Below are 13,063 nucleotides of genomic sequence, written 5' to 3'. Positions count from 1 at the left end.
AAAAAATTAATTAAAAAGATAAAATAAGATAAAATTATAATGTTGTTTTAATTTCATAAAGTGCGCATGGGTTTAAAAGTAATAAAGATTAAAAATAGAAGTCAAGTGGAAAAATTAAATAAAGTTATTTAATGATTCATTTAATATGCATTAAAAAGATAAAGCAAAGATTAATACAAGTTAATTTTGGAGTTAACTCAATTGAACAAAGAGTCCTCTCGGGTGAATGCACAATTAGTGCCCCGATTTGAGGAGAAAACTCCTTATCACAACTTTGGGGTTCATATTTTGGGGGACCGTGAATTTTGGAGACAAAGAATTTTGGGGAGACAACTTTTGGAAGCAAATTTCAGAAGAAGAATTCTAGGAAAGATTTTCAGAGGAAAGTAATTGAAGAGGAGCAAATTCTCTCATAGTTTTTCGGGGATTTCATATTAGCATCAGGACCAAGTAGGGTCTTGTGCTTTGATTGTTGATTAAATATGCAATTACTCTTTCCTGTCTTCTTCGTGTTTGTGGATTGTAAATCCAAATTCTCTATGATGAAAGTTTAAACTTTTTCAATATAGTGAATTATTAATTGCTTGTCGATAATTTTTGTATACGTGAAGAATAGTAGAGTTATCAGAAACCCTCGTTTTCTAGAATAAAGAAAATTAGAATTTAACTTGGGAAGGGTTTGGAATTAAGATTGAAAACTCGGGTGATAAAAAAATACTTTCTCCTTCAGAGTAAAGATGAAAACAATATTTTAAAAAATATATATATAATAATAATAATAATAATAATAATAATTATATATATATATATATATATTATAAAAGAAAGATTGTTAATGAATTTAAATATTTATAAATTGTGTAAAATAAATAAAAATTTTTTAAAAAACTTTATATATATTAATGGGAGGGGGCGGGAATACCCACACCCCCCCCCCCTCCCCCCCGTACCCACCCGTCGGCAGCTCTGTTGTCCCTGCCTGCAGAGTACTACGGCAGAGGCGGCCGCAAGCGGCCCTTTTGTTAAGCCGGCGAGCTTATTAAAAATACGCGATTTTTTTTTAATATATATTTAATTTTTAATTAATATTTAAATTAATGTTATTTATAAAAAGGTTTTATTAATATTTAAAAAATTTATTAATAAATTTTAATATGTTTTTATTTAATAATGTTTTAATAATAATCTTTATTAATATTTAATAATTAAATATTAATGCATTTAATATAGTTTTTGTAAGTATTAATTTATTAATAATTTTTGGATAAATATTAATAAATTAATAATTAATGAAGATATTAAAATAAGTAATTAGAATAGTAATTATTGATTAATTTAATTAAAATTAGGTTAATTAAAGTTAATTAATAATGGATATTATTTGATTAAATTGTAGATTTAGATTATTGATTTAATGGAAGTTATTATAGAAATGGGTTAATCGTAAGGGGTAGTTGCGAAAACTTAGTTACTTGAAATAGACGTTAAACTGGAACATAAACCTTACCTTAACTCAACAATATATTATCGTTCAGACCCAACTGTGTGATGACTCTGTTTTTCTATGAGATTATTTTGTTGTCTACGTTTTGAGGTTTTGGGGTTTGTTCTAGTATTGACCAGTTTAGGTTGTTACCAGAGGCTCAGGGTTGTGAATGTGATGTTATGATGATTTGGTCTCTATCTTTCTTAACCCGACCATGGTAATGTGATGGAGTGCTCTATGATATGGATGTTTTTACTGGTTGTTATTGCTTTTCAGTTTCATTGTGTAAGACTGAGGTGTATGTATTTGAGTTACCTGACTTAACCATTTTGGAGTCTTCGATCAGTTTTGTGTTCTATTATTGGGATTCTTTCTGGTTGCTCGTTGGAGAACCATGGGATATTGTGATTTATCATTGATGCCTTCAGATGCTGATAGAGATTTGTTGTGATCATTATGATTATTATTTGAGGCTATTCAGTTGCTCATGGAGAATTGATGTGATGATTGTGGATTATATTTATGATGCTTTTAGTCGCTTATATAAGACTGAGGTGATTTTATTATGATTCTTTGATTTGTGATTTCATGAGCCTAGGGTAGGTTATCTATGTGTAGTGTCGAGAAGTGGCTTGCAATGGGGATCGGGGCCCTAAGAGGCTGCCTGGAGTAACCCATTGTAAGTTGTTTTAATAAGTGAAAACATCTCACCTAAATACTGACTTAAATGAACCTAATAAGATAATTGTATGTTCTCTCCTATGCCTTGAGTGCTAGTACAGACTAGGATGGGGTAGAGAGAATGCTTGGTTACAACCTTGCATTCCGTAGTATGTCTCGTCAGTACGAGAGGATACTAGTGGCCGCAGGATCACAGGGGACCCGAGATTCTTAAGGGATTGCTCGGGTAACTTCCGACGTGACTTTTGCGATGACACTTTTCCACTTGCATAGTAGGTTTCCTACGTGTCTTTGTGGTGCCTCTGGGTCTAGATGTCTATCCATGTTGGAACCTTTGAGTTAGTGTACTTTTAGGATTTTCCAAACTTAGAGAGTACTTGTGTTTTGTGTTTTGATACCTTGTTTGGGACTTGAGACTATCTCCTCAGCGTGGTGGGAATGGACCATTTAGGTTCCACATGGTCGGGTGGTAGTGCTTTTACTCTTACCATTGAGATCCGTTTGTAGTTGCCGTGGCTGGAGCTTTCTTGGTTGGCATTTACCTTCACTATGTTCTTAGATTATTATGATGGATGGTTAGATTTTATGATAGATGTTTTATCATTATGGATGTATGGATGTATCATGTATGGTGATTGGTTTCATTTATTTTTACTGTACTTTGTATCATGGATTCGTGGAGGTTGATGCATTTCTATTTTTACATATGTATATTCTTTTAAGCCTTTCATACCCTGTGACATGTACAGTGGGTGATTGAGCATTCCGAATTAATTTGCCAAAAGGCCTTCGGAACAAATGTATTTTATGGACATTGGACTTTCTTATTATTCTTTCATGTGGATGTAGTAGTTGTTAGACTTAGAATTAATTAAATTTAAAAGTGACTCAACATCTTGGGATCCTTAAGGAATGTAACTGGTTATGTATGTTTGTTGATGATTACATGTTATTGCTTCCGCTACTATGTGTTTGATGTGTATGTTATACATTCTTACTTTAAAAAAAAAATGTTTAGCAAACTTAGTAAAACTTTAGGTTAATTCTTTTGGATCCCTTGGTGGGGCGTTACACGAGGCATCAACCCCAAGGGGAGAGGAGATCCCTTGCCCTTACCTGATGGTAGCACATCCTTAACCAAGTCAGCCAGAACAACATCATTCTCCTCCAACACCACAGGTGTCACCAGAGCCTCTGTCATAGGAGCTACAGGGACCTCACAGTTGTGGTATACTACAACTTGGGATGCCCCACAAGCATCATTAGGAACAAAACCCTCATCTGGGTAAACTAGATCAGAAGAGATAAGAGGAGGAATACCCTCCTCTAGAACCATACTATCCAGCACCTCAAAGCGGTTAAAACCTGAATTAGATAATCTTTCTTTCAAAGGCCTCTTCTGACCACGCCCCTTACCTTGTGGGCGAGCAGGGATAAATCCTTCCTTATCCGAAATTTGAGCCTTACCCTTACCTGTAGCATCTTGCGGATTCATTCCCTTGGTAGTATTAGCCATCTAAGATTGTCCTTTCCTTGTAGTATCTACCAAACCACCAACATTGCTAGCTGTAGAACCATCCACTCCTTTGGAAGTCAAGTTACGAGGGAACTGACGCTGTAAATGACCATACTCATGACAAATCCAGCAGTGGAAAGGGAGGGATTCATAATCTAATTGCTACACCCAAGAAGAAGCCCCAAGAAAAATTTCCAAAGAATCTGGTAATGAGTTATTCAAATTAATTTCAACACAAATTCTAGCATAAGAAATAACCTTTTTATCAAGGGATTGATGTGCAATCGTAGTCAGCTTCCCCAACAAAGCAGCAATTTGTCGGAGGATGTCTTCACGCCAAAATTCAAAGGGAAGGCAAGGCAAGTGAACCCAAACTAGCACTGTTGAAGGGAGATCCTTAGCAGAATTAAATCTTGAATGCTAGGGTTTGACAAATAACCCCACATGGTTGTAGAAATAAGTGCCTCCTTCATAAACACGATCACGATCAGACATGTAGGAGAATACAACAAAAAAATAACTATTCCCTGCCAACATAATCCCCATATCGCCTTCCCCCTACCATGAGCGACAGATCCATGCCTCAAGAGCAGATAGGGAAATCTGGATTCCAAGAAATTTTCATATCAAAGCATGCTTGGTCGAATATTCAATGTCCTCCATTACAGCCACTGGAGGAATAACTAGAACAGGGCGATCATGGCTACGCGAAAAACAACCATTAACTTTTTTCAACTTGGAGCTCTCCCTTGAATAAAATGATTCAGATCACATTGCATGCATAGTTGGAGAAGAACCATCTGTTCTCACCAATGCAAAAGAAATCCCAGGCCCTGCCATGCAAACAATAAAAACCCCAATCCAAAATTGATGCAGAAGATTTCCAAAATCACCCACGCAAACTATGTCCAACAGCTAGCAATCCAAACAGAACAGGAAAAAAATAGTAGAGATCAAACAACAATAACAGGCTAGGGAAAGAACCCTAGCCCAGCCGGCAGCCGGCGCTTCTCCACATTCTCAAATATATACACTTACTATCACGAAAAATATATATACTTACTATATTATAAAATTAGGAAATCAATCCTGTGAGTGATAATATTTATGCTCTTTATTGATCATCTGAAGATTGAGTGGGTTTTAAAATACAATGGATGTTTGAAGAACATAATTGTAGTTTTGGGGATAACTTTCAAGGGCATTTGTCTATCATAGCTTCCTAGTATTGCACGTTTTCAATGATTCTTTGGGTATTTTTCCTTGGATTAATTATCCTCTATATTTTGGAGATTAGCTTCATATCGATTTTAAATGTATGAACATATTATTTTAAATAGCTTAGTGGAAATATGGAATTCCAATGCAACATAGTGAACCTTAGTGAAAAGCATAAAGGAAAAGACCTTCTATAGTTTCCTTTAGATTTAAGACTGAAGAGTCCATGTCAATTGCTAAGTGTGCATGAAAAATACAATAGGTAGATTTCATATGTTACAAGAACAAAATTTATTTTGAGGTTGAAAAGAACAAGTGAAACAATTTTTAATGCAGTAAAGAGCATAGTTATTCATTAAAATGGTTTACTTGATTATATTATAATAACTGCTTGAGTTTCTTAAAATAACTCAATATATAAACATTTTGAATAATTATAATAGATTATCTTGGAGTGTCTATGAAGCCTATGGACTCTTCTAAATCTATCCTTTAGAACAGTAAATGTCACTAGGTGAGCTTAGTTGTTTTACAACTACTCCATACCAATTCCACTTTGTTTAGAATAAAAAATGATAGCAAGAATGAGAATCCCCTTGATTGATCACAAAAAATTGAATTTAGACAAAGGCACGCCATTAATTATTCAATTAAAGATACAAAACTAGCTAAGAATCTTGCAAACTGAACTTGTCTGGAAAAGAAATCTATACCTCTGATTGTCATACTTTTCTTTTTCTTTTGTAACAATGAATGATGGGTTTCCGACTGGTAAGGGCACTTATAATTTCACTTTTGGTGTAGACATGAAACTCAATTCTACAAGAGGGGATTCTTAATGGAAGCCACGGTGATGGAACACCATAATCTTAATTCTCCACAAGTATAAGTAGAAATAGTTTTCCTCTGCTCCTCAACATTGTATAAATGCCTTGGTGCACCCTTGCAGGCTTCAGAGGTGTGAATTTGTGTTAATGTAAGTATCAGGTAGGAGGTAAAATGTGATTTTGATTTTGTTGTTTATCTAGAAACCACTATTTTGTATTGCTAATAAAATTGGAGCTCCTATACCCTCTAAAAATGGATTTGGTTATACAAAGTTGTGTTTGATGTAGTTACGTGAAAATTTCCCCTTTTCTTTTGTTGAGTCTTGAGTAAATCTTGACTATTTAGTGTGTCATGTTTTCATAATGATGGAGTCACACTAAGATGCTCTCTATGCACAATAACTACAAGCATATCAGTGCATTAGTATCAACTTATTGTTCATTCCAACAATAAATTAGGCATACTATTTTGAAATTGATATTAAACTTTTGATTCGAAATGTTTTAGCTGAATAAAAATGGAAGTATTATATCAAGGTAGCAGAAATTTGTAGATGTATTTGCCAAATTGTAAGCTTGGAAAGATGCTTAGAATTGTCTCTTTTGGGAAAGTAAAGATTTCATAATACTCTTTGATAGGTATAAGGTTTCCGTGAGGATCCATAATCTTAGGAAGATAGGAAGCATGGATATGGAGGAAAAGTGTAATGATAAATCAAAATTTTGAGAATATTCGTGCATCCCCCTTATCATACACCTATATGAGGCTGTTGAAACTCCATCAGATATATTTTTTTCATGGAAAATGTCAAGTCTAGGGAATCCTTTGATTCTATTATTGAGAAACGTTGATTACAAGAGAATGAGGTCTGATGCTTTTTCCAGCAGATTATATCAGGTGTTGAATATTGCCACAAAAACATGGTAATCCATTGTGATCTTAAGCCAGGGAACTTGTTGGTAGATTCAAACTGAACTTGTCTAGAAAAGAAATCTATACCTCTGATTGTCATACTTTTCTTTTTCTTTTGTAACAATGAATGATGGGGTCCCGACTACTAAGGGCACTGGTAATTTCACTTTTGGTGTATACATGAAGCTCAATTCTACAAGAGGGGATTGTTAATGGAAGCCACGGTGATGGAACACTATAATCTTAATTCTCCACTAGTGTAAGTAGAAATAGTTTTCCTCTGCTCCTCAACATTGTATAAATGCCTTGGTGCACTCTTCCAGGCTTCAAAGGTGTGAATTTGTGTTAATCTAAATATCAGGTATGAGGTAAAATGTGATTTTGATTTTGTTGTTTATCTAGAAACCACTATTTTGTACTGTCAATAGAATTGGATCTCTTGCCCCCTCTAAATAATCGATTTGGTTATACAAAGTTGTGTTTGATGTAGTTATGGGAAAATTTCCCCTTATTTTTTGTTGTCATGAGTAAATCTTGATTATTTAGTGTGTCATGTTTTCATAATGATGGAGTCACACTAGGAAGCTCTTTATGCACAATAACTACAAGGATATCAGTGCATTAGTATCAACTTATTGTTCATTCCAATAATAAATTAGGCATAGTATTTTGAAATTGATATTAAACTTTTGATTGGAAATGTTTGAGGTGAATGAAAATTGAAGTATTATCTCAAGGTAGCAGCAATTTGGAGATGTATTTACCAAATTGTAAGCTTGGAAAGATGCTTAGAATTGTCTCTTTTGGGAAAGTGAAGATTGCATAATACACTTTGATAGGTATAAGGTTTCCATGAAGATCCTTAGTCTCAGGAAGATAGGAAACATGGATATGGAGGAAAAAGTGTAATGATAAATCAAAATTTTGATACTATACATGCATCCATATCATACACCTATATGAGGTTGTTGAAACTCCATCAAATATATTTGTTTTCATGGAAAATGTCAAGTCTGGGGAATTCTTTGATTGTACTATTGAGAAACGTTGATTACAAGAGGATGAGGTTTGATGCTTTTTCCAGCAGATATATTAGGTGTTGAATATTGCCACAAAAACATGGTAATCCATTGTGATCTTAAGCCAGGGAACTTGTCCCTAGATTTAAAATGTTATGTTAAGATTATAGATTTTGGTCTGAGAAATGCTATGCGTGTTTGACATTTTCTTAAGACAAATTTGTAAGCCCAAATTATGTTGAACCTGAGGTTATCTCAGGTAAACTATATGTGGGGCTTGAGTTGGATGTATGGAGCTATGGAGTTATATACTATGTACTTCTTTATGGTAGTTTACCTTTGATGATGAGAATATTACAAATCTCTTCAAGAATATTAAGGGTGGAATTTACACACTACCAAGTCATTTGTCATGTTTGGTTTCAGGAAAACTTCCGCTATAAGTTATTTTTCATCTAGATATAGTTCAATAGGAAAAGAAGATTGATGAAGAAATTATCTAGGAAGTGATAAAAATGAGGTTTGAGTAGAATCAAAGGGTAGAATCTCTCAGAGCCAAAATTCAGAATGAGGGTACAGTTGCATATTATCCGATGCTAGACAATGGATGTTGTATTTCAAGTGGCTACCTTAGGGTTGAGTTTCAAGAAGCAAAGTAAAACATGCTACATTTTATAGCCAACGGTAATCTAGTTTTGAAAGTGAGACACAAAATTCCTACTTTTTATTTATTAGGGAAGTGCTTCAAGAACCCAATTTCCACTTGAGAGGAAATGGGGATTAGGGCTTCAGTCAAGAGAACATCCTTGTGAGATAATGGTAGAGGTTCTCAAAGCACTTCAAGAGCTGGATCTTGGATGGAAGAAGATTAGATATTACAATATCAAATATAAGTGGCTTCCATATTGAATTAGAAATATTAATTCCTCTGCAATAACCACGAAAACCATATTTTTCAACACAATATAGAAAATGATGGTATGAATTCTAGATCATTACTAAATGTTGTCAAGTTTGAAGTGCAACTCTACAAGACTAGAGAAGATAAATATCTTCTTCATCTTCAAAGGGTTCAAGGGCCTCATTCACTCTTTCTTAAATCTGGTGAATCATAATACGAGAGGTTTGTTGCGTATCTCTATTTTAGGCATTTTTGCCTATAAGATACATAACTGTTGGTATAGTTCATGTGAAGTTGGAAAGGGTATTATATGAAAATCAATTTTGTGGTGATGTTTCCTAACCTACGAATGACATTTTGTTTCACAATTTTTTGCATTTTTAAAACAATTTTAGAAGTAAAATGCAAATGTAATTAGTTATTTTCATTTAGTACATGTCTGGCCCTTTGAAACTAGACAGAGGTTGTTTCCCTTTCCAGTCAGGAAGAGGTAAATTTCATTTGTTTTCTTTTCCTGGCCACAACTTTTTTTCCACTTGTTGTTCCTTGCGCATTCCAGTTTAGGCATATATCGAAGCGACATGCTTAGATTAAGCATCCCGTTGCTTACTTTCTAGGGGATGGGTGTGCTTGCCATTCTAGAGAGTAAAAGGTCCAGTCATGAAGGAAAGTAACAACAATGCTTTTAAATCTTTTAGCAGGACCAAGTACTCAAACATGTTATATGGTTCATCTTCCCACTCAGTTCCCGAGGTTATCAAATTGATAGTTGAATCATGCTAGCCATATAAGATATATTTTTATTTCAAGAGTGAATGGTTGTTTCTTCATGTCATTGCTTCTCTTCTCTGATACCTTCACAAAATTGGGATTCGTAACAACCCAAAAAATATATATCTATAAATTACATGAATAACTATATAATCTTATGCTTCCCTCTTATTGGATTCTTTCAGAAACTCAGGTTGCAATCTCGAGGAAAGATATCTCTTTCATTAATTAATCACTAACTGCATCAACACATCTTTTATGAATCCAAGTTTGCTACAATATATGCAGTATGTGGCAGCAGGATTGAAGCATGCCAATTGTTTGACAATATACCCCAACTAAACATCTTTTTATGGAGCACCATGTTCAGAGGATATACCTGTATTGCAATCTATGAGGAGGCTCTTAGACTATACTGTTAAATGCAAAATGAAGGCGTACATGCGGACAATCTCATCTTTACCTTTGTGCCTACTCAAGGTGTGTGCTTCGCTTTTTGATATAGAAGAGGGCAATGATATACATGATCATATAATCAAAAATAGTTTTGAGTCTAACATATTTGTGGGGAATGCACTCATATTCATGTATTCTAAGTGTGGGTGTGTGGAGATTGGGCACGAGTTATTTGTTAATATGCCTGAGAGAGATGTCCTATCATGGAATACAATGATTGCAGCATATCCCAAAATTGTCTTTGAGATATGAGACATAGTGATGTGAAGCTTGATTTCCTGTCCACTATCAGTGCTATGCAGACATCTGTCAGTCTAGAAGGTCAGAGAGAATTATACTAAATGTATACTGATTTTCTCTTGCTATATGGATGGCCAAATCAAGCAATAAATTATGCAAGTTGAAATTTCTAGAAGGTGGATAATCATGAGGATCACCCATTCTCTCGAGCAAACATAGACTCTACAGATGACATATATAAGCCCTCCAATATATAGCTGGCTCTTTCCTTGAGGAATATATCATTCCATTACCTATAGGTTTATGAGATATTAGTAGACTATTTCCTCATCTTCTGAAAAGAAAGAAAGATACAGAAAAATAAGGTTTAAGATGAGCAGGAGGAGAATCATAACTCAAGAATGAGAATATACATGATTGGATCCTCCTAATGAGATTTTTCTCTTGAGCTTCTTGAATTTGGTTGTACACTCCCTTGACAACATCTTGTTCACCAGGGATGCTGGCACTATTTTAACTAGATAGAATTGACCATCGGGAGACATATGTAACGTTCGGGATTGGGTAAATTTCTTCTCACTAAACGAATTATATCCCTCAGCCACTTGGTCAACTAGTTGGCTTGTCTAAGGTTCAAACACACACTTCTAATGGATTCTCATCTTTAAGTTTTCCATGTTTTTTTCCACCAAAAGTCGAATATCAAGCTAGAGTTGAATATGTTGAATACAAACAAAATAGAAGCACTAGAAACTTGTCTCGCCTGTGACATTTATATCGCTCTCTCTCCGTAGAGATTATAGGAGGAAAATTTTGGTATAATTGGCCAGTGGAAGAAATGACAATCTGTTGCACATTTGGGGTCAAAGGTAGAAATGAAAAATCTTGTTCACGTAGTAATGTTTCTCTAGTATTTTGCATAGATTTCTAATAAATTTCAATGTTAAATGGGATCGGAACCTGGTATTTTTAATGTTTAATATAAAGGTGTATGTACAAGGACATTGCTGTATGTCATGTGGCTGGTCTTACCACTCATTTTAATGCATACTATTTTGTAATTTTATTTCACAAAGCATTCACAGTGCTCGGTACAATAGTTATTTCAGCCATTTTAGGCATTGATTAGATAGGTCGGTTACTTTTAGAAGCATATGACCATATAAATTTTGCTAGGTGATTTTAAACTTTACAAAGTCTATTTAAATTTATTTACAAACAATAAATTCTATACTATTTTATACAATAAAGGTAAATTGTTGCACAGTAAAAGCAACAGAATGGATAGGTGTGATAAGCCCCAACTTTTTCTGCTCTAATTAAGATGAGAGTCTTAGTGGGCTGCAACTACAGAGTCTGCCATTGCGGATGCGAGGAAAAGATTCCTTGGTAAGCAGGAAAAGGTTTCTAAGAAAAGTTCATTTGCAAGTTATTGAAATGGCCAAACTTCATGGAAACCTTGAGCGTAAAAGAAACATGGAGGGAAGGTAAGATCGTGCCTTATATTTTCTTGTGTGGATCAAGAGATGTTCCGCTCTGTCTTTGACTCTGCTCTGCCCTAGAAGGAAGAGAAAATCCACCCATTAAAACTACCGAAATAGAGGATACTTTAACCATTTAAGGACCTTGAATTGCTTGCAGAGAGAGGGGGGAAAAAACAACACCAAATAATCTAGGGCTTTTAGGGGCCAAATGGAGCCACATCCACCGATCTATGGCGTTGCGTGATCAAATTCCACCAAACACTGGTCAAGCACTTCCCATGGAGAAATTTAAGCACCTGCCACAAAAGGAAATGTTAGACTGTGCATGAAGAGAGGTTGAGAAAATTGAAAAAGATGAATTTCTTAGACTTACAGAGATTCAGGAATTGGCCACAAATATTAAAAGCTAAAGATTACGGAATAGCCTTGGACTAACATTTTCCAAATAAATTTATATTGTGAGAAGTCTACATTAGGGCTTCATACTGTGGGCAATATAACTCTGCAATACAAAGCAATGGCGACACTGTATACAAAATTGTTGGAAGAAATCACAATGATTATTCCAGATAAATTATGAAGAGCAAATGACCGGTTATTATTTTCAATAAACTAGTTATTGATATATGCAGATCGATATTGGAGAAGGAATGGGCATATATGTGAAAACAATGATTAAATTAGAATTTGGTTATTACAACAACAATGAATCAAAGATTGTCAAACGAAACTTGACAATATGGTACAAAGACACATGCTTCAACAGTGACTATATATTGCTGGTGATTCAATGATGTTGGTCATGTTGGAATATTAAATGCAGTTGACCTTTGCCCCTAGAGTCAAATGCTCACCTACCACCTCTGACATCCAGAACAGATAGAAACAAAAATACGGTGGGTGAGATTTTTGAAATCAGAAATGAGGGGGAAAATGGAATGTGACAAAAGGGAATGTTTCTACATTCATTTTCATTCAGTCAGATTATTTAGCAAATCAGTTGTTGCAGAGCAGAGCAGAGAAAGAAGAAGGAAAGAAGTTTGTGCCTGCAATTGCACATGTTTCCCCTGTTCACTCTATAAGTTTGTCATTGTTGGATTCGACCTGTTGAAGCAGTGATTGCTCCAAGGACCATTGTGTGCAGCCATTAGTGTTGCAAGTTTAAAGTTTATTGAAATTTAAAGTTTTACCAGTTTAGGGTTATCTTAGGGTTTTTCTGGTTGAAGCCGAATGCTCCTAGATTTTGTAATAGTTTAAATCAAAGATTGAATAGAAGACAAGCAGGCATACTTGAAACCATTGCTCTTCCCTTGTATGTTGCATTTGAGTAATTTGTTTGAAAGGTTAAAGTTTTGGCTCTCTATTTTTAATGGTGAAAGCATTCAAATTGAAATTTTATAAGTTATAATATTTCCAATTTGAATAGAACACTCGGCATCCTCTTTCTCAGTTGGAGCCGAGCTCACTTGACATCTATTGTTGCCAAGCATTTACTTTGTGTGCCGAGCTCTCCTTTAAGTGCTAAGCTTCCTATCACTCGGCACCTCTTGC

General features: G+C 34.8%; 1 long non-coding RNA gene and 1 pseudogene across 2 annotated transcripts; one reads left to right on the top strand and one right to left on the bottom strand.

Annotated features, from left to right (window-relative positions):
• Positions 1–7,353: 7,353 nt before the first annotated feature.
• LOC149560447 (SNF1-related protein kinase catalytic subunit alpha KIN10 pseudogene) lies at positions 7,354–8,775 on the top strand (annotated as a pseudogene).
• A 2,430-nt stretch (positions 8,776–11,205) lies between these two features.
• On the bottom strand, positions 11,206–12,148 carry LOC149560446 (uncharacterized). Of its 2 annotated transcripts, XR_016363353.1 has the most exons (3): positions 11,886–12,148; positions 11,693–11,808; positions 11,206–11,586 (listed from the first exon to the last, which is right to left on the bottom strand). It is a non-coding gene; the product is annotated as an uncharacterized LOC149560446 (long non-coding RNA). The 2 variants fall into 2 exon arrangements; XR_016363352.1 differs by having other exon boundaries at positions 11,206–11,808.
• Positions 12,149–13,063: the final 915 nt, after the last annotated feature.

This window comes from Cupressus sempervirens, chromosome 4 (genome assembly GCF_028749045.1).
Source record: "Cupressus sempervirens isolate cs-2001-9-10 chromosome 4, ASM2874904v1, whole genome shotgun sequence".
Lineage (NCBI taxonomy): Eukaryota > Viridiplantae > Streptophyta > Pinopsida > Cupressales > Cupressaceae > Cupressus > Cupressus sempervirens.
The sequence above is the reverse complement of the archived record's forward strand: the minus strand, read 5'-3'. Positions and strand labels throughout refer to the sequence as shown.